The sequence below is a fragment of the Symphalangus syndactylus genome, chromosome 14, assembly GCF_028878055.3.
Source record: "Symphalangus syndactylus isolate Jambi chromosome 14, NHGRI_mSymSyn1-v2.1_pri, whole genome shotgun sequence".
NCBI lineage: Eukaryota > Metazoa > Chordata > Mammalia > Primates > Hylobatidae > Symphalangus > Symphalangus syndactylus.
Genome location: NC_072436.2, coordinates 74618654 through 74641909, shown reverse-complemented (window position 1 = coordinate 74641909; position 23256 = coordinate 74618654). Strand labels below are relative to the sequence as shown.

The following is a 23256-nucleotide window of genomic DNA, read 5'->3' as shown; positions in this document are numbered from 1 at the left end:
GAATCCTTATATTTTTCCTGCCTCTATTCCAAGGTTGTAGTAAATACAATATGGAGAGATGCCTTGAATATCAGCAGCATTGTTTTATCATTGTCAGTTTTATCATTGTCCATTGGGCAGACCCCTGGGATACAAGAGTAGAGCTGGCTTCAGAGAACATTGGAGTGCACTGGTGTCAGAGGTCTGCTCCCTAAACTCAGACTGGTGAGGTTTTATTGAGAATGGTTGTGAAGACATTGGCTCATAAATGCTGGGAGTACACACACGAAGAAGGTCTGGGCTGTTTCCAATTTCTGCAGTTTGGGGACTGGTAACCTCCTTTCAATGTCCAGCAGGTGAGACACTGCTGAGAGAAGCCTGAGGAAGTGACAGCTGCAGCTGACCTTGCAGAGAGCAGAAGCCAACTTTTTCACTGGATGAGCAAGCCACTTTGTCCTCAGTTTCCCTTTGATGGAATCTCTGCCACCTGCCAAGCCCTGTCTGTTTCCTGAATGCCATAGCAGGTTGTCCCACAGGGAGGGCAGGTCATAAAGGGTTAAAGAAGATGCCGTGACTTGAATTTAACAAGTCTATGGCTAGGGGTTCAGTTAAGACCACCTCTTGTTTGACCACCAACCAACATTCCCTGCTTCAGCTTTGGCTCCTTAAAGGATGTGAGGGATCAAACTAGGAAGATTTTATATGCCCATTTAGATTAACAAACAAACAAACACATGATATTTGATTGCAGCCCTGCTAGTAAGCATTTCCTGTTAGGGAGAAATTACAGTTGTTGACTCTATCACATACCCTCCATGCCTGATTCCTGGCTTGTTATGAAAATTCCCATCCTTGATTTTCCCCCCTTGGGCTAGCCCACCTTCTTGGATAAGAACAGGTTTTCTTCTTTCTTGCATATTATCCTTGTTCCTGACTCTCCCTTGCTGTATTGCTGATTTAGATTTCCAGTATTGACTCCAACCTTCCCATCTGTGATCTCATCATTCTAACCTCTTGTGCTACAGATGCTGGAAAACAAAAAGCTACTTGAAAAAACTCCCTTAGAGTTCAGTTTCTGTGTACTATGTTGGTTCTACCTATGTACAAGTCTAGGTTTCAGAGCTGAGTAGGATGGAGTGAGAGGCAAGGTATGAGGCATTCACTTTTTGGTGTAAATCAGGAGTACCATGTTCTACACTCACACCTTCCTGCTGGCTGCAGTGGTGATATTTTCCTTCATTGTGGCAGGACATTGGGAATTATTCCTGAAAGTTCTGCGTGGGTGTTTTAAGCTACCTAATGCCTAGTAATGAATCACTTTGTGCTGAAACTAGCTAGAGTGGTTTCTGTTGGCTGAAACTGAATCCTAACTGATATACTGACTGGATACTTGCCATCTTCCCCAGTATAATTCACCAGCTTTCACACCTGTATTCTTGGCCAGCCAGCCAATCTTACCACTAGAACCACAGCACTTGTTATTTTGGTCTGACAGGGGTCTTCCCCCCTTACTTCCAGGTACATTTCCTGGCACGAACTCTGCTGCTACCACTGCCAATCAAGCCATGTCCTGGGGCTTGAACCATCAAAAAGTGGTACCGAACAGAAGTTGCTTAAATTCAGGATGTGAACGGATGAGTTATCTGTGAGTTTACTTAGTTTCCTGGCCTAATCCTGTTATGATGTTTCAAATGCATTGGTGTGGTGGAGGCTGATCAGAAATTCTCCACCTTTCTTTCTTATTAGATATCCCAAACTTTCAAGACATCTGCAATTATTTACTCATTCATTTATCGTATTTTAAAAACATTACCTTTTTAAGCAAATGAGAAGGGCGCTATATTAGTCTGTTCTCATGCTGCTAATAAAGACATACCGAGACTGTGTAATTTATAAAGGAAAGAGGTTTAATTGACTCACAGTTCCACGTGGTTGGGGAGGCCTCATAATCATGGCAGAATGCAAATGAGGAGGAAAGTAACGTCTTACATGGTGGCAAGTAAGAGAGCTTGTGTAGGGGAACTCCCATTTATAAAACCATCAGATCTCATGAGACTTACTCACTACCACAAGAACAGTATGCAGGAAACTGCCCCCATGGTTCAATTATCTCCACCTGGCCCCACCCTTGACATGTGGGGATGATTACAATTCAAGGTGAGATTTCGGTGGGGACACAGCCAAACCATATCAGGCACCTTTCGTTTCAAAAATGGCTGCATATGCAATTTTCTAGGTATATTAAATAGTATCCCTAAGGAAATCTTTTCTGAAGAATTGAACATATGTGTAGAGGAGTAAATAAAGTAAAATTTGAGGAATTAGGCATATCAACGAACATCCAGAGTCACACTGAAGACTCTGACTTGAACTTTGGAGTTGTGGATTTTTCAGGTGGGCTCTGTTCCACTGGTGCAAAAACAAATCTCAAAGAAGTTCAGAGCCTGTCCATCAAATTCTGTTAGAAGAGGGTGCCTGGTGATATGTCTTGATTAGAGAGGGGTTCTACATACGCAAAACACACACACACACACGTGCACATACATACACACTTGAGTTGTTCCTTTCAAGGGCACAATTAATCTTTGCCTTTCATCACAATCCATTCCTGGAAATTGTGCTGTAAAGCAGTCACATTTTCCCGTAAGAACAATATAATAATTGGGCGTTGCAATCTTGACCAAAGACTTGCCATTAAATAAACCATAGATGTGGTAAAAATATGTCATAAAAGCAAAGATGTGACAGCTGTAAACCTTTGTAATAATTTTAAAGAATAAAATTAAGCTCTGTCATATAAATGGGCTCAAATATACCATACACATTGATTATATAAGAAATTTCGATGAACTATAAAGTCTATATAACATAAAAAGTACAAATCTAGTGCATCATAAATTTGACCTAAAACTAATATTCTAGCTATAATAAACATTAAACATTTAATTAAGAATCATTTTTCTTTCCTTCTTGGAAGTGAGGAAGACACTTACTACTGTATGATTCAAATGGCCTAGGTTTCTCAACAAGAGCCAACCATATGCCTTCTTATTTCAGTGAACTTCCCTTTACAAGTAGAGACATTACAGAAAGCCTCCCAATGACCTTGACACCATAGCCCATGGAAACATTTATTGCCACTAGACAGCAGGTTTCAAACTACTGAATGGGGGAAATGTGGGTATTATAAAGGATGGTATAGTTTTGTTCTAAGGACTACTGAATGAATGGATAGTTATATTGGAAAAAGTGAGGTCTGAGGGCTGCATTGGTATAGTTTTGAGACTTGAGCTTGCTATAAACTCTAGAGTTTTCCGTTAACAACACATTTCATGTTTATTCAATGCTTTAGTGCTTAATGACTTAGAAAGAACATCTATACCTTCAGTAGCCATATGGTGCTCTTCAGCTTCTCTTTAGAAGAGCAAGTTCAAGAGATGTGAACAGCTCTGCCACTGTTTTCTTAATAAGCAAAATTGAAAAATCACTAAAAATAACACATTAACTCATTTCTGTTAAATATAACGTTTGAGTATGTGTTGTAATGCCGTGCTTTCTGGTTCATAGCTTCTAGTACTTTGAGTAGTGCCTGGCATGTGATTAGTGCTCAATAGATATTTGTTGAAACAAAGAAATAAAAAAGACAGAAAGAGAAAGAGAGAGAGAGGGAAGGAGGAATACAAAATTTCTCAAATATGAGCTTTAACCACTACAGGGCTCCCAGGACAAACCTTAGAGTATGCTTACAGAGAGGATGCCTCGAGGAAGTCAGAAAAACTGGACTCCCAGGAGTGGTTCAGGGTAGTCCACCCAGCAGAAGAATAACCAGCCAATTCAAATTCAAATTCAGCAAGGTGAATACAGAGGAAATCAGTTGAGTAGAATCCAGGGTCAGGCAGTTTAAGAACCAATATGATTCAAGAAATTAGGTGAGATATACATCATCTGCCCCGTCTTTCTCATTTAGTCTCCCCAGATCTTCTTGTCCAATCCACTTCTTCTCATCCACTTCAACTTGCACCTATAATCCAATAATCTTTAAACCCATCTTTCGAGCCCAACCTCTCATCTCTGCCCTAGAGCCTTATATATGAATATCTACTGGATATATCTGTTTGACTCTCCTAAAGATACTTCAAATTCACCTTATTCAGTACTAAATTTGTTTTATCTTTTCTCACTCCAAATATGAATATCTTTCTACTTTTACTTTCTTGGTGAAAAGCCAAAACCTTCCTTCATCGGACTTTCTTGAGTTAAAGAGGGGTGTGTCTGAACAAGTTTGAATTCTTTGCACTGCTGTCATCCTGTCTTAGTTTTCAGGTGGAAGGCACTCAGTATCCAGGGTCTTGGCTAACAGGTTCTGTTGGGTTGATCTGTGTACTGGAAACAATTTCTTCAGAGCTGTACATATTGGGAATCATGCCATTTTGGAAAAAGCCTCTTGCAATGTGTATCAATGTTGCTTTCAACACATTTTAAGAATAGACTTATGGTATTAAAATGGATGAACTCTGGGGAGAGTGGCTGAAGGAAGATTTAGGAAGAGCCTGGGACTGAGGCATTTCCTGGGATACAGAATGTTCAGTGTTAAAACCAGGACAGGCTTGGGCAAGCTGGGACAGCTGGTCATCCTATGAAGGAATGTTTTCCTTACTTTAAGAATAGGAAGAAAGTCAATAAAAGTGATGTGTAGAAAATCTGTTGGTTGACATAAAGTCTTTTCGGCCATATCAACACATAAGAATGACAATACTATTTTTATATTAACTTGTTTAGATAATGAGAATCAATAGATTTGTAATGCTGTACCATTTAAGAGAATTTTCACTGATAGAAGATACAGATTTGTGAAAGTATTTATTGTTGAATTAATGAGCTGCTTGCCTATATCCAGATAATTAATACAGAGAATAAAAAGGAATATTTGAAAATATTAATATTCCAAAAATATATTCAGGCAAATATTCCATTCACTACAATGGGCATTTTGAATTAATTAAAAATAGTTGGCTTTTATGGTCAATTGGCTATAGCTATGTTACTGGTAATAAACCATAAATCTTAATGCATCACCTTTTGAGACCAACAGGGATGATATTTTAAGGTAAAGAGAATATGGAAGAATTTATACAGCATGCCAATTTCATTGTAATTCTTATTAATAAATTAGCAAGGAAGAGGTAGCAAAATGATGAATTGCTGGAATTCATTAATTTGAGAATAACTCTCTTTGTGCTTGAGCCAATTATTTCTAAGATAGAGTGTTTAGAGGAGGCAATAATATCCAGAGCTAAGATATCATAAAAATGGGGGAGAAATTACTAGTGGGATATCATAGCAGTGACTGTTGTCTAGGAATTATAATCCTAGTTAAAGGCTAACTGAAAATGAACTTGACCAATTTCTCAGAAAGCTCACTTTGAATTTTAGTGGTTAAGTGTGAAGATTGCCTGGGTTCTCATTATTTGTGAAACCTTGTGCACTTTAGCTATACTCTTCAAGCCTTGATTCTTCCATCTGTAAAATTAAGAGTAGTTACCTCTTGAGCTGTTGGGTGGAGACAATGAATATAAAATTGTTAACAGAGTGCCTGAAGGAGTGTTAGTTGATTTTATTTTGCATTATACATTATTATATATTAAGTATAATATAATGTATAACATAACTGTTATGTAATATATTTGAGCTGCTATAACAGAATACTATAGACAGGGTGGCTTAAACAACAGTTTATTTCTCCCAGTTCGGGAGGCTTGGAAGTCCAAGATCAAGGTGCCAGCAGTTTTGGTTCTTGGTGAAGGCTCTCTTCCTGGCTGTATTCTCACATAGCAGAAAGAGAGAAGGCTCTGGTGTCTCTTTCTCTTTTTATAAGGGCATAATCCTACCATGGGGCCTCTACCTTCACGATCTCATCTAAATGTACCTCCCAAAGGCCCCATAGCCTAATATTATCACACTGGGGATTAGGGCTTCAACATGAATTTTAGAAGGGATAAAAATTAGTCCTGGATGTATGAAATACATTACATAATAAAAAATAACAAAACTAATATATGTTTGTTATTATTAGTAAATAAATTTTGGGATTATCAGTGCTGAGATCTGCAATTGAATGAAATGACATCTTGTGTTACATTAGGATAGTTGGCAATGTCTTCTTTTTTTTAAACCATTATTTTTCCTTTCCTTTAAGCATGCCCTGAATTTGGTGGTTTGAAGGATCACACATTACCCAAAATGGGTTAAATGTATATGTAGTGATTAGAAAGACAGAAACTTAGACAAACATCATTTTGGGGGAAAATAAAATCTCATAGTAAATGCATTTGTTGAATTCTGGATAGTAAGACTTGTGAAAGTTTACCGTTCCTTAGCTTAAAAGATTCTATGTCGTCTTTGAGAGCTATCAAATGGGAAACTCTGGGGTAGACTTGCACTGTGTTTGAAAATGCAAGATCTTTGCAATTTGCATCCTCTTGGTGAAATGTCAGCAGTTCTTCAAAAGATTTAATGACAGGAATAAATTAAAGAGACCTCATTTCAAATCAGTAGCTGATTGCCATTAACAATGGATGCCTAAACATGACTCTGGGTCACTAATTTACCAGTAGTCTCTTTACAGGCGCACACAAGCATTAGTCAAAGATTAAGAGTGGATTGTAAGAAGTGATAAACTGAATGACTGTCTGATAAATATAGGCAATCCTCATGCCAGAAGGGCTTGGTTATGTATTTCACAACAGAGAAGAAGAATGAATACATTTGATGAAGTTTGACCCAGGCTGGTGAGATGATCTGTCTCAAGAATTGAAGAAAGGAAAGGAGTCGTGTCTGCTCTCAGTGGTGGGTGTTTGTTGAATGAAAGCATGAATGGTGACCAGTGCAATGGGGGTTCGCTCAGGGGAATACCTAGGTTTACACTGATGCTCTTTCTCAGCAGTAGCCTTTGGATGAGGAAAGGAAATTGAGTTGGGAGACACCCCAAATCGAGGTGTTTTAGCCTGAAAGGGTGGAGGGAGCAAGTGGGCACATGAAGCACATGGACTTGGCCTCTTCACAAGGGTCTTCACAATAGTCGGTAATCACAAGCTCCATTTCCTGATTGGTGGTTCCTGTGGGAGAGCGAGAGGGGGCTTCATTCCCTGCTGATAAAGTTTAATGTCAAGTGTAGACTGATTTGCTTCACCTCCAGGCCCTTTTTTCTCAACTTAGGGATGGCGGCTGTTTTTCTGTCAGACACAAGCTTCACTTAATGACTGTGTAGTTTATTACCCAGTAGGTCATATCCTGTATATTTTAAGAACAAACACCTCGGAGACTGTGACTTGGTAGAAGGAGATGACATGTGTCACTGCTGTTATTTTCACTGGAGCCTGGTGGAAAAACTAATTACCTTTTCATCTGGGCAAATTCAGAGGTCAGTTTACCACTACTATATCACTACATGACAGGAACATGGGTAATTAGGTGGGATGTGTAACCTGGATATTCCATGGATCTCATTACATCTTATTTAGAAAGGCTATAATTTGATTGGTGGAAAATTAAGGCATCTTCTCATGGGTCATTTTATCTTTCTGCAATAATAATTCTTGGCTTGATTAAAAATTGATCCAGTGTCTTCAAGTGAATTTATTATTGCTGCAATCTATCACTCCCAGACAGATAATCTGGTTCCCATCTTTATCTGATTTGAAAAATCTGTCACTTATTATGTGTTGTTTTTTTCAATCATTTAAATTGATAGCATTCTAGGAAGGCATTTGCAACCACAGGTTTCTTGGAGAAAAGCTTGCAGACAGTGTGGGTACATCCTTTTATGGTAAAGGATTGGATAATCTGTCAATTTTAATAAATTGATTTTGAATTGGTCTATGGCAACATTTTCGTTATTAAAAATAATCAAACCCCATTTTGGGGAGTGTGAAAAATTGAAGGATAGTGGAAAGGCAGATTTGCTTCCCCCCTCCTCCATGTCTCTCGTAGCTTCTTTTGTTGAATCAGAAGACTTTAGTTCATTTATAGATTCCGAGACTGTAAAACTTACACTGAACTCTGGAGAGTCAAACAAAATATGTTTAATGAGCCTCGAGAAATTGTACAAGATCAGTCCATATGCAAGAAAAACATTTTGAGTTGATTCAGGCATTCAAAGAGACATAATAAATTTAATTATTCACATTTTTATAGGTTCTTTCAGCTCATAGTACAACTCCAAATAAAAGATACAAAACTCTCAAACATCAAATGTATTTTTAAACCTTACCTTAATAATAATAGCATCTTTTATTAAGTATTTACTGCATGTTGGTAAGAATATAAGTACTTTATGTGGGTTAGTTTATTTAGGTATCATAGCAACTCTATGGGTGGGGTTTAGGCATACAGAGGTTAAGTAATTTCCTGAGGTCACACAGGTGGTAAGTAAACAGCGACACCAAGATTTGAACCTTGGTAGTCTGACTCCAGGGTGTGTTGAGTTCCATTACTGTGCTGTCTCCTACCTTAGAATTATCTCTCTGAGGCCAGATAGAAGGAAGGGTAAAGCCAACAATTTCAATAGACCAATTAATAGATATTTGTTAAACATTGCTATAAATGGGGCATCATTCCTGGGTACTTGAGAGATACAAGATTTTCATTGATATAAATAATATAAATAAGAAAAGATAACCATGCAACAATCTCCTATAAGTGACATTTATCCCAAACTGACAACAGGATTGGAGCTATAGAGATTCAGAGAATCAACAATTGTAGGTCCAGCAATCCTGGAATGCTTCACCGAGGAGGAGGGGTTTGCACTGTGTCTTGACAAAAATTCTTTGCTTGACCAAACATTAGTGAGGCTCTTAAATCTTCTTTCCCTAAGTCCATCTGTGCACTTCCTTATAAAATCAAGTTGAACAAAAACTCTGCTAAATTGGTTTAGCCAGAATCCCCCACCCTCCATATCTAATCCCCTTCCATATCTGATTGGGTTCCTTTACCATCCCCAGGTGATGTCTGATCACCCTGGCATCTATCTTCAGCAAGAGTCTTGTTTAGCCAGAGTCTCCCTTACCCTTGATGTCTCCTCTTAGTCATTTTCTATCCATCAACCCCCACCCTGCTCCTTGGCTGTAAATTCTGAGTTGCCCACACTGTGTTCAGAATTGAGCCCAACTCTATACTGAGCTATCTTTTCCCTATAGTAATAGTCTTGAATGAATTCTTTTAATCACTTTAACTCTGATTTTTCTTTGACAGTCTTGAGGAACACATGGAATCTGGTGAGGCATAGAGAAGGTAAATGGCTTTCCAGATGGGAGGGATGGTGTAAACAAACATGGGAATGGGAAGGGATCAGATGATTTGGAGGATGGATGCCTGGAGCAGAAGACATGGTACTCCATAGGATGAAAGGCCGATAGGTCATCAGGGGCCAGATGTGGAAACCCTGAGCACTCAGGTGAGGGGAGTGGAATTTGTATAAGAGGCTGGGGCAAGACATTGGAAGCTTTGGCACAAAAGTGGGATGTAAGCAAAGTAGACCCTAAGAGGGTGAGTTGAACATAGAACAGACTGTAGGGCAGACTCATGATGTTGGAGGGCTGCTGGCTGACCACCTGCAAAAGGCAGACAATTTTTAGCCCTGGGGAAAGGTGGAGCGAAGGTCTTCAAAAGCATCAGACTGAGGCTGATACAACTTGGCCTTACACCCGGCCTGGGAAACTGGTACCCTCTGTTCTGCCTCAGCTCCCCACAACTGCTCAACCCCACCTTCTGTCCATCACTTCCCATTCTGATTTCTCCCTCAGCTCGGATGTGCCTGGTTATCTCCTCACCCAGCCTGATCTCAGCCTCATGACTTGGCATTCCTTTCCTGGCCACTTCCTTGGCTGGCTTCAGCCTCGACCAGAACCTGCCTCCATATGTTACTCAGGTTTATTGAGACTCACGACTCACAAGCCTGGCTGCCTCCCCTGGCCATGTGCCTCATCAAGCCCAGCAGGAGCCAGGGAAACCAAGGAGGAGGTAATGGCCATAAATATAAATCATGAGAGTGTTGTGAGGGGCCTACAATAGATCTTGATAGTGGGGCTTTAGAGGAAGGAACAGTTGCCATAAGTATGTAAGAAGTTATTTATTAAAAAATTTAAGGCCAGGCACAGTGGCTCATGGCTGTTATCCTAGCACTTTGGGAGGCCAAGGTGGGTGGATCACTTGAGCTCAGGAGTTTGAGACCAGCCTGGGTAACATGGTGAAACCCCATCTCTACAAAACATACACAAATTAGCTGGACGTGGTGGTGTGTGCCTGTAATTCCAGCTACTTGGCAGGTTGAGGCAGGAGGATTGCTTGAGCCCGGGAAGTTGAGACTGCTGTGAGCCCAGATTGCGCCACTGCACTCGAGCCTGGGTGACAAAATGAGACCCTGTCTCAAACAAACAAAAAAACAAACAAACAAATGTACATCACTATTAGGATCCTAGGTAGATAGAGCTCTCTCTGATTAGTGTATACTTTCATCTGATTTATAGTGTTTTTTTTTTTTTTTTTTGAGATAGAGTCTTGCTCTGTAGCCCAGGCTGGAGTGCAGTGTTGCAATCTCGGCTCACTGCAACCTCTGCCTCCCGGGTTCAAGCGATTCTCCTGCCTCAGCCTCCTGAGTAGCTGGGACTACAGGTGTGTGCCACCATGCCTGGCTTTTTGTATTTTTAGTATAGACGGTGTTTCACTGTGTTAGCCAGGATGGTCTCGATCTCCTGACCTCATGATCTGCCTGCCTTGGCCTCCCAAAGTGCTGGGATTACAGGTGTGAGCCACCGTGTGCAGCCTATAGCTTTTATTTAAGAAAAAAGGGAAATAAAGGTTACATTCATTCACACGATTATTTAACAAATTATTATTGACAGCCTAGATTCCAATAATAGGAAATCTACATCTTTACTTCTGGACGACTGAAAAAACCTTAAGTTTTATAGCATCTTATACTTTACATAGCGTTTTCAAATACATTCACTCGACGCCGAGGACATCTCTGTTGGTAGGTGCTGTTATTTCATTTTTTTCAAGGGAAGAAAATAAAATTTGAAGAAGTTTTCACTCAGAATTCCACCCACTAACGAACGGTGGGGTTTGAAACCTGGGCTTCCGGACTTGCTGAGCAGTGCTCTCCACCATAATACGGCTGCCGGAAGTGTGGCTGTGGGTGGTTCGCCATACGGAACCGGCTGGCCGGAAGTGTGGCTGTGGGTGGTTCGCCGCCAGACTGTGATGGTGGCGAGGCACGGCCGCGTGACTGGTGAGTTGGTGAGGACGGGGCAGTGGACTGGGAGCAAGGCAGGCTCTGCCAGGGGGACTGACACGCTCCAAGGTGATCTTCCTAGGAATGTCCACAGAGCGTGGGACCCGGCCTTGGCTGGGTTGGGCCCATTGTGTGGCTGCAATATAATCAAGTGGAGGACAGCTGTGATGAGACTGGGGGGATGCTGCTGTTGGGGGAGTGTGCCCGGACCCCAGGGCAGCAAGGCCAGCTCTAGTCACATGGAGTAATCAGGCAGGGCCCCTCACCTGCTCTTGAACATGGGCGCGTGGAAGCACCGGTTTAGGAACAGGGTGGGGCCGAGACGGATGCTTGAACGCTTCTATGCAGGCTGGAGGGCTGGGCTGGGCTGGGGACGGCAAGAGCCCGGGTGCTGAGCTGAGCACTGACAGGCTTTGCTTCGCTTTGTGTTTTCTCACTTCTGTGCGCGTCAGGCGGGGTCCGGGCATTTACCTTGTTTTGGTTTGGTGATAATTCCCTCTCACAATCTGCAGCGACTGTTTTCTGTTTCATGGGCTTCCGGGTAAGTTGCTTGGTGGATGACCTGGTGTATTTACTAGGCTCTGACTCTGCAGAGGGCGCTAAATGCTATGGGCTACGATGTTCAGAACTGGGTTCTGGAGCCCCCAGGAATCCCAGCAAGCGTATTGCTACCTAAATTCTTTCTCTTCCTGTTCTTTTTGTTTCTGATTCCTAAACCCCTTCAAGTCACATAGAGGAGGCTATTTGCCAAATTGTGTGAGCCCATTAGTATGTCAATCATAATACCTTCCACGTGCTTGCTGCTTTGTACATTCCAAAACACTTTCATGCAAAGCAACCCTTGGAATCGTTTTAGAATTCCTGTTATATAGATTGGAAGATATTTTTATTTCCATTTCATACATTGGGAAACTGAGGCTCAAAGGCCATAACACAGGAGAGGCGCAGAAATAGTCTCGCTCCAGGCCTCTTGACATGTGAGCAAGTCCCTACTGGACATATGTGCTTCCTCCCTGGATTTTCATTAATTTTTTTGGAAACTTGGTATTGTCATTGAATGAGCTGAGGTGGTGAGGGAGGCTTACTCTTGTCCTTTAACATTAGCTTTTCAATAATGCTGAAGATGATGATGATGATGACAAATCGCCTATAAGATATGCCCATTCAGAAGTCTCTAGTGTAGTTCTCAGCATTTCAAGGAATTCATTAAAAACCGACATGAACCCCAGGTGACCTCAGGTCTCCTAATGTGCCAATCATTCATCTAAGGAAACAACTAAATTACTTGTACCTGAAAGAAAGCCTTTTGCAAAACAAAGAGTATATACGCACTCTCACCTGAGCCCAGCAGTTACACTCAACGGTGGCAGTTATTATAAATGGCTATATTCCTACGGCAACACTGGAGAAAGAAAGAAAATTGTTCAACCAATTTAATGAGGTGTGTGTGTAAGAGGGATGGTTAGCAATTTGTCTTTAACAATCTTGTTATACGGCAAGAGGCTCTAAGGGGAAAAAGAGAAAGAGAGGGACCGGGAGTCAATGCTCTATTTTCTAACAATTCTCAAGAGAAAGGAGATAAAGACCAAGAGAATTCACTGAGCAAATGTTTTCTCTCTGGCAACAAATGCAGGCTTTGTGCTTGCAGAACCACTAGGCACTATGAAACGAGAAGGGTTATAAATCTGGATTTAACAAAGGTTTCACCCCAGTGGTAATAGAGTTAGAGGGTGAAAGGTTGCATCTTGTTCAACCTTCTCTGTAATCATTTTCTATAATGCTGGCAAGTAATTTTGTGGCATTTCTGGACGCTTAACTGAGTAAAAAGAAATACTTATTCGGTACTTGAACCACTATTAGCAAGGTGGGCAGTTGAAAATCTACCTAAGTATCTAGTAATGTTGAAATGGCAGAAAACCATTTTAATTGCATCATCTAGTGCCTCTAGACATGTGGGCACTTGTGTTCCCAGTGGTGACACACAATATGGAGAGATATTTAATTGGGCACTTTTGAAAAGAGAGGCCCTCTCAACAGGGACTACATCTTGGGCTTGTGCTTAGAAGACATTCAGCTCAAGAGCTGCCCTGGTGTACTTTCCCTCTGCCCCTTTGGTTGCCTTTAGGTTCATCAAGTTCTAATTAGTTATTCTTTAGTTAATTCAGAAATGAAACATTTATTGAGCAATTACTATGTTTCTGGCCTTATTCTAGATTCAATGATGTTTAGAAAGATTTTTACAACACAGTTTGCTGTTAGTCCAGACTTTTTGCTCCCCAGTGAAAGGGAACTTTTGGCAGCATCAAGGAGGTAATTCAGTGGGATTCTATCTCTTCAACTTCATAATCTCCATTGTTTCCCAAAACCAATTCTAATATTAAAAACAATACAATGTTTTATCAACATTAAGATGCCCTCTATTGTCAAAAAAACTGTTATTTTATGTACCACTTGCATAAAGAAAAAATATCTAAGATGGGAGGTCTAATAGGAGACCTCTTCATAGGCAGGACACCAAAGAGCTACATACTCAGTGAAAGGGGTAAGGAAAATTCTCCAGCAGGGCCAGCAAGGAAACTTGGATGTCTCAGCCTTGGGCCTCTGCAGAGGGAAGAAAATGCAAGTCTCTCTGAGAATCTGAGCCATAATCTAGTACAGATGGAGCATCCTTAATCTGAAAATTCAAAATCCTTAATTCTCCAAAATCCAAAACTTTTTGAGCTCCAACATGATACCACACGAGGCAAATTCTACACCAGACATCATACAGTAGGCTCCAGTCAAAATGTTATCAAAACTCTTTTGTGTACAAAACTATTAAAAATGATGCAGAAAATTACCTTCACACTGTGTGTCTAAGGTGTATAGGAAACAAATGAATTTTGTGTTTAGATTTGAGTCCCATTCCCAAGAGATCTCATTATGTATGTACAAATATTCCAAAATCTGAAAAAATCTGCAATACAAAACACTCCTGGTCCCAAGCATTTTGGAAAAGGGATACTCAACCTGTCAACCTGTAGTCACACAGGTCTAAAGTCTGAATTTACACCATTGGTGGGGTCCAATAATCCTCAAGCAGAGAAATCAATTTCCAGTGGGCTTAGGTAACTTTGGTAGAAACAAATGCAGAATCCTTTCTGGAAGAATTCAACTTCAGTTCAAGCCCACAGATTATAAAAATGTATTGATTATGTGATACATTCTGATTTTAGGGATTATAAAAATGTGAGAATAATGTGCATCTAAGAATTGATGAACAGTAATAGTAATAATGCTTTTCATGACTAGTATATTAACATAATTTTATGTAATTATTATTCTTTTCATTTGCTATGGACAGTGAAATTTTTCTGAATCTTCTGTAAACTGTGAATAAAAGTATTTTAAGAATTTTCTTGGCTGGGCATGGTGGCCCACACCTGTTATCCCAGCATTTTGGGAGGCCGAGGTGGGGGGATTTCTTGAGCTCAGGAATTCAAGACCAGCCTGGGCAACATAGCAAGACCTCCTCTCTACAAAAGACAAAACAGAATAAAACAAAGCCCCCCAATCCCCCAGACTTTCCTATGTTTATTGATCTGTAATCAACAAGTTTGCTATTAATATTCAGTTCTAAGAAAGTCCCATAGTCTCTCCCCAAATTAGATTGCCCTCCAAAGACTTTCCTGTAAAGAAATGAGGGTACCCCAACTGAAACCCAGTTCTAACCGACTTAAACAAAAAAAGGAAATACATGGTTCATGTATCCACATAAGTCCAGGGGTTAGATATGGCTGGATCCAGACACTCAAGTGTTCTCATCCAGACCTTATAATTGCTCATCTCTTGCTTCTGCTTTCTCTAGTGCTGTGCTGGATTCAGAGCTTGGCCCTGCATGAGGCTTTCAGCACCCTTGGGCCTAAATCTTCATCCCTGTTTGCAGTCTCAGAAGAAAGCAAGCTTCTCTTTTCCACTTCCATCAAAGACCTCAGAATTGAGTCTCATTGTTTGGTTGGATCATGTGTCCATCTCTGGTACAGGAAGATCATGAGTTGGATCATGAGTCCATTTCTGGCATATGAAGAAGGTTTTGGGTACCCCCAAGTGATAGGGACTGAGAGTGGAGAGGAGTGATTCTCAACAGGGGTGCAATAATCAGAAGAAGGGGGCTTGGATGCTAATCAAGATGGAAGTCATGAGTTGTATGCTGGAAACAGTGGATGTCCTCTACATGTCCTCCTTGTCCTGGAGGAGGTATAGTTCACTTGTGGGCATACCCACAATGAGGTAAAATGACAACTCAAGATGTTGACTGAAATTAAAGATATCTCTGTGATAGATGTGACAAGGTTCTATGTAACAAATGCCACAAGAAGTACCACTGTAAGAGCTCAAAGAGGAAGAAGTGCCTGGACTAGGGTAACTGGGAGCACCTTGTGGAAGAATTTGACAGGAGGAGAGAGGACGTGGTGAAGGATGAGGGAGAACCAGAAGGAAAAGAGTAAGTCCACTGGGATGAAAAGATTCCTAGATCTAATTCTGATCCTGTCTCAAACTGGCCATGTGACTGCAGCAAGCCATTTAATTTCTATGGGCTTCTGCTACAGTATTGGAAAATAGTAATGATTTACCTGTCACATTTATCTCACAGGGTTGTTGTGAGAACCCAGAGTAGTGTTTGTGAAGGTGATTTGAAACATAAAGTTCTGACGCAAATGTAAAGCATTGTCTATGGCACACAGACTAGCGCTGGTCTAATTGAAAGCTAGTACTCTGCTTGTTTCACCTTTTATTTTTGTTAGGGAGTTTCTGTAGATTGTGAAAATAAGCAATAAATTTATGTGGGATACTAGAATTATGAAAATGGAATTTCTGATCCTGAATTAACCAGCTTTCCCCTGAGCCAGTTTATCTACGGCAGGTAGGGTATCTCTATGCTGTGATAAACTTTCTTTCCTTCCTTCCTTCCTTCCTTCCTTCCTTCCTTCCTTCCTTCCTTCCTTCCTTCCTTCCATTCATCCAATATTTGTTGAGTTGGGCACATTACTTAGCATATACGTAGAATGGAATTAAGACAATTAACTTAGAATCACTTTGTATATTATTGTTTTGTTTGTTTTCGAAGACTGAGAACACAATCAAAAGCACAGTACATTATCTTATTGTTACAACTAAAAAGAGTCTTGTAGGGCTTCAAGATCACCATCATGGGCAGTAATTATTGTTGCACTACCAGTGCACTACCAATGTAGTGCAATAATAATAGATATGCTAGTTATCAGAGAGTCGTGATTGGTGAACTGCAAGAAAATTGCCTTTCCTTGTTTAAAAAAAAAAAAACCCAAAACCTAACCCTCGTGTCAGAAAACTGGTTTTCCTGAATCTGAGAATCTTGCTTTGGGCTCCCCATTTGATTGGGCACCAGCTTTCAGAGATTTAATTTCTCCTCCTTCTTCCTTAAGACATAGTCTTTGAAGAAAGGATAAATTTTTAAAATGCCTACTTAGAAAGATCATGCATGCCTAGAACCTTGATGGCATAATAGCAAGGTAATTTTTTTTTTTTTTTTTTTGAGACGGAGTCTTGCTCTGTCACCCAGGCTGGAGTGCAGTTGTGCCATCTCGGCTCACTGCAAGCTCCACCTCCTGGGTTCACGCCATTGTCCTGCCTCAGCCTCCCAGCTGGGACTACAGGCACCCACCACCATGCCCGGCTAATGTTTTGTATTTTTTAGTAGAGATGGGGTTTCACCATGTTAGCAAGGTCATATTTACCAAGCTTGTCATGACTGAGGAAATTCTTGGGAGAACAAGTCTCCACAGAAATTGTCTAAATATGGCAAACTTCTAACGAAATGTCTCCCGTTGGGGAACAGGAGTGTTTAACTGGTCCCACATGTTTTCCAGGGGGATCTCTTTCCCCCTCTGTCACTTTCTCCAGCCAGTTCTTATCTTTTGCGATGTAAAGAAAAGAAACATGATTTAGAGAGGGCCTAAATATTAAGCATCCTTTCCCCTGATTCATTCGAATGCAATTGTATGCAGATATAAGGGGATTTTTTTGGGTTATATCTGTCACTTGGAATTTCTCCATTAATGGAGTCTCTGAAGACATTTTAGGAATGAATAATATCTTTTATCTCGTTGGAATATGCATGGGATTCCCATCAAGTCTGTCCTCGTGTGACTCTGAGTAGACAGCCAGTAAGATTTCCTCTTTCAAGTCTCTGTCAGGAATAAATACTCAGTTCTTCAGTAGTGCCCAGATGAAAACCTGATAGTGGAGGCTTTGCTCTGAAAGCAGACTGTGGCCCAGCTGTTCTGTGGTTTATGAATTTTTTAGTAAGGCTGGGGCTGGTCGCTGAACCAGCATTGGCTGAGTTCAGGCATACGCTGGGGGTTTGATAACTTCAAGCAGGGGTTAGAAAAATCTGGCTGTGTATTCTGGGTTTCCCCTCTGAGGTTCGAAAGTTTGTTCAACTTTGGTTCAAAGCCAAGCTCAGAAAATGGAAAATGGGGGAAGCCACTGGGCCCAGCAACTTGCAGTGACTCTCCTGCAAGCAGTATGGAAAAGGAGCCACACTGAGGTCAGGTCAATGCCCATTTGGAGAGGGATGCTGCTGACTGGGCCACTCTGAAAATCCTCTCTCCAGTGGAAAAACAAGTACCTGGGGCTCTGCCTCCAGTAAAGGCTGGCTTTCTGTGTCAAATCTCACTTCAGCTGTGCTAAAGGAAGGAGTGGGGAGAATCAGAGTTTGGGCCAATGGAGAGAGAATAAGGACCTAACAGTTAAGAGAAGGTGGCACTTCGAAGACCCAAACTTACCCAGAAATTGAATAACTTTTCTTCTCTGTATTTTACCTTCTTGACAAGGCATCTGAGGGTTGAAGGTCATATTTTTTATACCTTGCCTCAATTTCTTTAATAAGTTGTAACATTGGGCCAAAGGGAAATACTCATTGGCTAGATGTCATTACCATTTAGTGGCCATTGGGAAGACAGGCTGGGAGCCAGGAATTAAGATATATTCTTCCTACCAGCGAGTTCTGACATTTGAGTCTGTGGAAAACAAAGTGAAGTGAGAATAACTTCTTCCAATGAGAACACATGGACACAGGGAGGGGAACAACACCCATTGGGGCCTGTCGGGGGTGGGGGAAGGAAGGAGAGCATCAGGATAAATAGCTAATGCGTGCCGGGCTTAATACCTAGGTGATGGGTTGATAGGTGCAGCAAACCACTGTGGCACACGTTTACCTGTGTAACAAACCTGCACGTCCTGCGCAGGTTTCCCAGAACTTAAAATTAAATTTTAAAAAATAACGTCTTCCTCAATCTAGTGATGATTGGGGAAATAATAGACCTATTTGATTATGTGGATGCTCAAAATAAACCATCCCCATCAAATGACCCCTCAGGCCTGGCTGAGTCTGTTTGACTCACAGCATTCGAGCTTCTCCCCTCTGATCTCGGGGAGATTTAATATGCTCATGCTAGCAGCCTACTCCAAGCAGACCAGGTAAATTAGGATCTCAGTGGGTGGGGCCTAGACATTGACTTCAAAGCTCCCCAGGTGAATCCAGTGAGCAGCCAGTGCTAATAATCATTCATCTACTCTATCCCAATCAGCAAGGTATGGTGGCTGCCAAATCATCATTTTGTGTAGGGAGGCCAGGGTGCTGATGCAGGGATGCAGTTGCTCTTTTTTCTTGGATTGTCAGGAAAGGCCATGCAGCTCAAGTGTCATTTGAACATGGACACGAAGGAAGTGAGCAAGGGGTGGAGGAGGAGGGAAGAGGATTCCAGGCAGCGTTACACCCACCCCACAACAGAAGGTGGGTAGGTGGGAGACAGGGGAGGCATAATGGTATTTATCTTGCTACCATCACACTGGTTCAGATGGAATCAGATAGGCCCCTTGAATACCTCATCAATGTGGAAAAAATCTGGTGGTTAGAAATAACTCTTCGGTTAAAAATAACCTGAATCTTATGGTAATTATTAAATAATATGAAAGCACAACTACAGTTCAGTTTAGTTTAAACAGAGTGAGGTTTCACAGAATCTAGCACCATAGGTGCATTTAAAAAGACAAGGAAAGAAAATATATGAGTCTACAATAAACAGGGTTGCTAGTAGGGAAAGAGTAATGTGCTCGCTTATTTGTTTGGCTTTGATCTGCGTATGATAGAAGCCTGGGGACGGAGCCCATGGGCAGGTCACGGTTATGCTTTCGAAGGTGACCAGTGTACTGACGTGCCCCAAGTGTGACTGCTTCACCGTCCCGTGCCTAATTAGGTAAGCAAGGGGTTCACAGTGGAGATTATTTCATTTATTAGGTTCGAATGAAACCAGTGGGAATTGGTAAGATGTGAACTTAAATTAACATACTTCCTGCAGCACCTGCGATGTGGTATTATCAGAATTAATTAAACAGTCTGAAATCGCAGGCGCGGTGTCAGGCTGGGATAACCAGATGCCTGAGAGCCTGCATGTCTGGGCTGGGTCTCCAAACGCTTGAGCAGTGTCTTTCTCTCCCTCTCCCCACATCCTGATGGGTCTCGCTGTGGAGCCTTTGAAGCTTCTGTAGACGTGGTGGGGGATTCTGTGGGGATGCATATAAACAAGTAAACCAGTGTTGCTCAAATTTTAATACTTTTCTAGGTATTGCCCGGGATGCCAATGATTTTCTAAAGGAGTAGACGGAAAGCCTCAGAGAGCTGGCTTTGTTTTTCTCTCCTCTGAGGCTTCGATCAGTTTTAAGTTATTTGGTGGAACAATAGGAATCCATCTTTTAAAGTCTCTTTCTCCCCCATCTGCTTGCAAAAGGCACTGTTACCGAGATGAAATGCATGTGTACAAGCATAGAGTAAAATACTGTGTCTCTCTGTGTGTGTGTACGAGCTTGTGTGCTGGCTGTTCTTTTCTGGTGGTTGTGCCAATTAGTAACATGTAGATTTCAACAGATCAACAGAATTTGTCACTAGAGTTCTTTTGATCTGTAAGCCAGTTTCCATGGAACATGGACAGTGGCCAGTTGTGGCCTGGCTTAGTGGCTAAAATGCAACTTTCATTGTGTGTAGGCATTTACCATGAAAAAAGTGCCCTCTATACTTAATTAATGAATCCAATGCATTTCAGCAGCAAGGAAAGGGCTGGGTCAAGGATCAAATGCCTTTAGACAATAGTGTGCAGAGAGGGGCTGGTTTAGAGGCTCCAGTGCGGTTCGTTTTCTCAATGCATCCAGGAGCAGAGGGAAGTCTATTGCACCCAGTCAGTTGTAGAAGCATCATAGGCGGAAGCGTGAGGTCTAGAAGGCAACTAAAATAACGATGACTCATACCGTATTGACATATTCACCTGCACCTTCATTGAAAAGTTGCTAATTTTTCAAGACCCAAAATTTTAAACAGTCTCTCTCCAGGTAAGTTCACTTGTTTCCCCTTCTCTGCCCTTGAACACAAGCCACATTGCTACAACAGCTGTCTTCTCTTTGCATTGTGATTAGTTTCCTCTTCATTGGATTATAATCTCCGTGGACACAGTGTCTTATTCAAGTTTATAATTCTAGCATTGAATCTGGGGCAGTCTTTTGAACATGTGCTTAATAATGGTTAAGTTGTGTTTTTCAAAAAGAAAGTAGTTGAAGGAGGGATGAGAGGGCAGGAATGAAAAAGGCAACTTATACAAGGTTACTACCTAGCCAGGAGTGGGACAGAGAGGCAAGCCAAGGTCATTAGGCATTTTTCACTCCATCACATTGCCAAGAAATAATTAGAACCTTAGCATACTGAAAACTTTTTATTTTTTTTTGTTTTAGACAAGATCTTGCTGTGTCACTTGACCATGACTTGTAATGGTTAATATTGGGTGTCAACTTGACTGGATTGAAGGATACAAAGTGTTGTTCCTGGGTGTGTCTGTGAGGGTGTTGCCAAAGGAGATTAACATTTGAGTCAGTGGACTGGAAAAGGCAGATCCACCCTCAATCTTGGTGGGCACCATCTAATCAGCTGCCAGCATGGCCAGAATGAAAGTGGGCAGAAGAACGTGGAAAGACTAGACTGGCTTAGCCTCCCGGCCTACATCTTTCTCCCATGCTGGATGCTTCCTGCCCTTGAACGTGGGACTCCAAGTTCTACTCTTGGTCCTTCAACTACAGACTGAAGGCTGCACTGTTGGCTTCCCTACTTTTGAGATTTTGGGACTCTGACTGGCTTCTGTGCCCCTCAGCTTGCAGATGGCCTATTGTGAGACCTCACCTTATGATCACATGAGTCAACACTCCTTAATAAACTCCGCTTTATATATACATCTATCCTATTAGTTCTGTCACACTAGAGAACCCTGGCTAATACACAGCTTCTTGCAACCTTGAACTCCTGGGCTTAAGTGATCCTCCCACCTCAGCCTCTCCAGGAGCTGCCATGCCCAGCTGATTTTGAACTTTTTTGTAGAGATAGTGTCTATGTTGCCCAGGCTGGTCTCATGCAACTAGCCTCAAGTGATCCTCTGGCCCTGGTCTCCTATAAAAACTTTTATGGGAGTGCTATCTTCCTATTCAGTTGGCTCATACACTATTTTACAAGTTACTTTACTTGTGAAAAATTGAGCAAAAAATGATTTTGCTTGCATTAATGATGAAAGGGGCATTGATTTTTTTTCTATATAGTTCTGTCTACTGAAGGAGATGGAGATTATACATTTGCCTATTGTATTTTCTTTTTTATGTTGTTCTTCATAGAGCCACTTATCAGAGACCCCATACACTTAGCTAGTATCTCTAGGCAAGGCCTTATGCCTTATATAATTCCTCCTTTTCTCTTTCCTTCAAAATGGACCAGTCCTGGGTGCCCGTCTCCGAGCACCCTGCCCTCTGCTGGTGAACTATCCATGCCTTCTTGTTCCACACATGCATGTTTATGTTCTCAGGCTGCTCTCTTGAGTGTTGTGGGGTTGGATGGGGGAACTCAGGCTCCAGAACTCTTTTGGAACCTTCTGAGTACAATTTTTAGGTCCATTAATTACTAGCAGAGACTCTGGGCTGTCAGTGGTTAGAGTCCAATCATTTTGACAGAATAAATTGTAAGTGAGAGTTGTTCTGCGAGATTATAATAGAATTGTAGAGCTAGAAGGTAGCTTAGAAATGGTCCAATCTTTTCTTTCATGGTTATAGAAATTGAGGCTATAGAAAGTTACACAACATGGGACAGAGCCAGGTCTAGAATCAGCCTTTCTGATTGCTAGCTCATTACTTTACTACATGCACCAAAGGCAAGTTTTCACTCCTTTGTTGCTATTTTCTGTCTTAGTTCATGATGGGGTCCCTTAACCCCTCATTTCTTTGGGAAAGAAATTCACCCCCAATTAAAAAAAAGACAACATATAAATGTAAATATTCATTTTATAAATATGCATATCAATTAAATATACATTTATTTTAAATACATGTGTTACTTATGTTACATCAGATCACAATTAACTCAACAGAAAGTGATGATTTGCATATAATCAAGCTTGTATATTAATCAGTTGTCAATCTCAAATGCCATTTTTCTTCATAGAGCACCTTCCATGGAGGCATATCAGGGCCAGGGATTTGGAACAAGTGATCCCCCTACATATTTGAGAGTATGCTTCTGTGTGGCTCTGTGCTACTTATTTTCTGTCTTTGGCCCCTGGAATCCCATTTTTAGTCCTCCAGTTAGGTCTGGTTGTTCTCAGCCTTCCCTCCTAGGATCTTTTTGAAGGAGGAGAGAAGTTTCTGTTTGTTTGATTGCTCTCACTCTGTTCTAAAGGATTTTCTAGACCATGGAGGCTGTTTGCTAGGTTATGGGTGTCCCACTGAGAGGGACAGGAAAGAAGAGAACTAGTAAATATTTCAACTGGAAAGAAATTTATAAATACTAACACAAATCCTTCACTTAGTAGATAAGTACGCTAAGGCCCACAGGTGTTAAGTATCTTCCATAGGAAGCCTAACCAAAGTCTTTTGAATCTCTA

General features: G+C 41.3%; 1 long non-coding RNA gene across 1 annotated transcript in view; it reads left to right on the top strand.

The window, feature by feature from the left end:
* Window positions 1–15125: 15125 nt before the first annotated feature.
* LOC129462490 (uncharacterized) overlaps window positions 15126–23256 on the top strand; it is a 277261-nt gene continuing 269130 nt past the window's right edge. Inside the window, exon 1 of the long non-coding RNA XR_008650862.2 lies at window positions 15126–15755. This is a non-coding gene — a long non-coding RNA (uncharacterized lncRNA). The remainder of the gene's footprint in view (window positions 15756–23256) is intronic.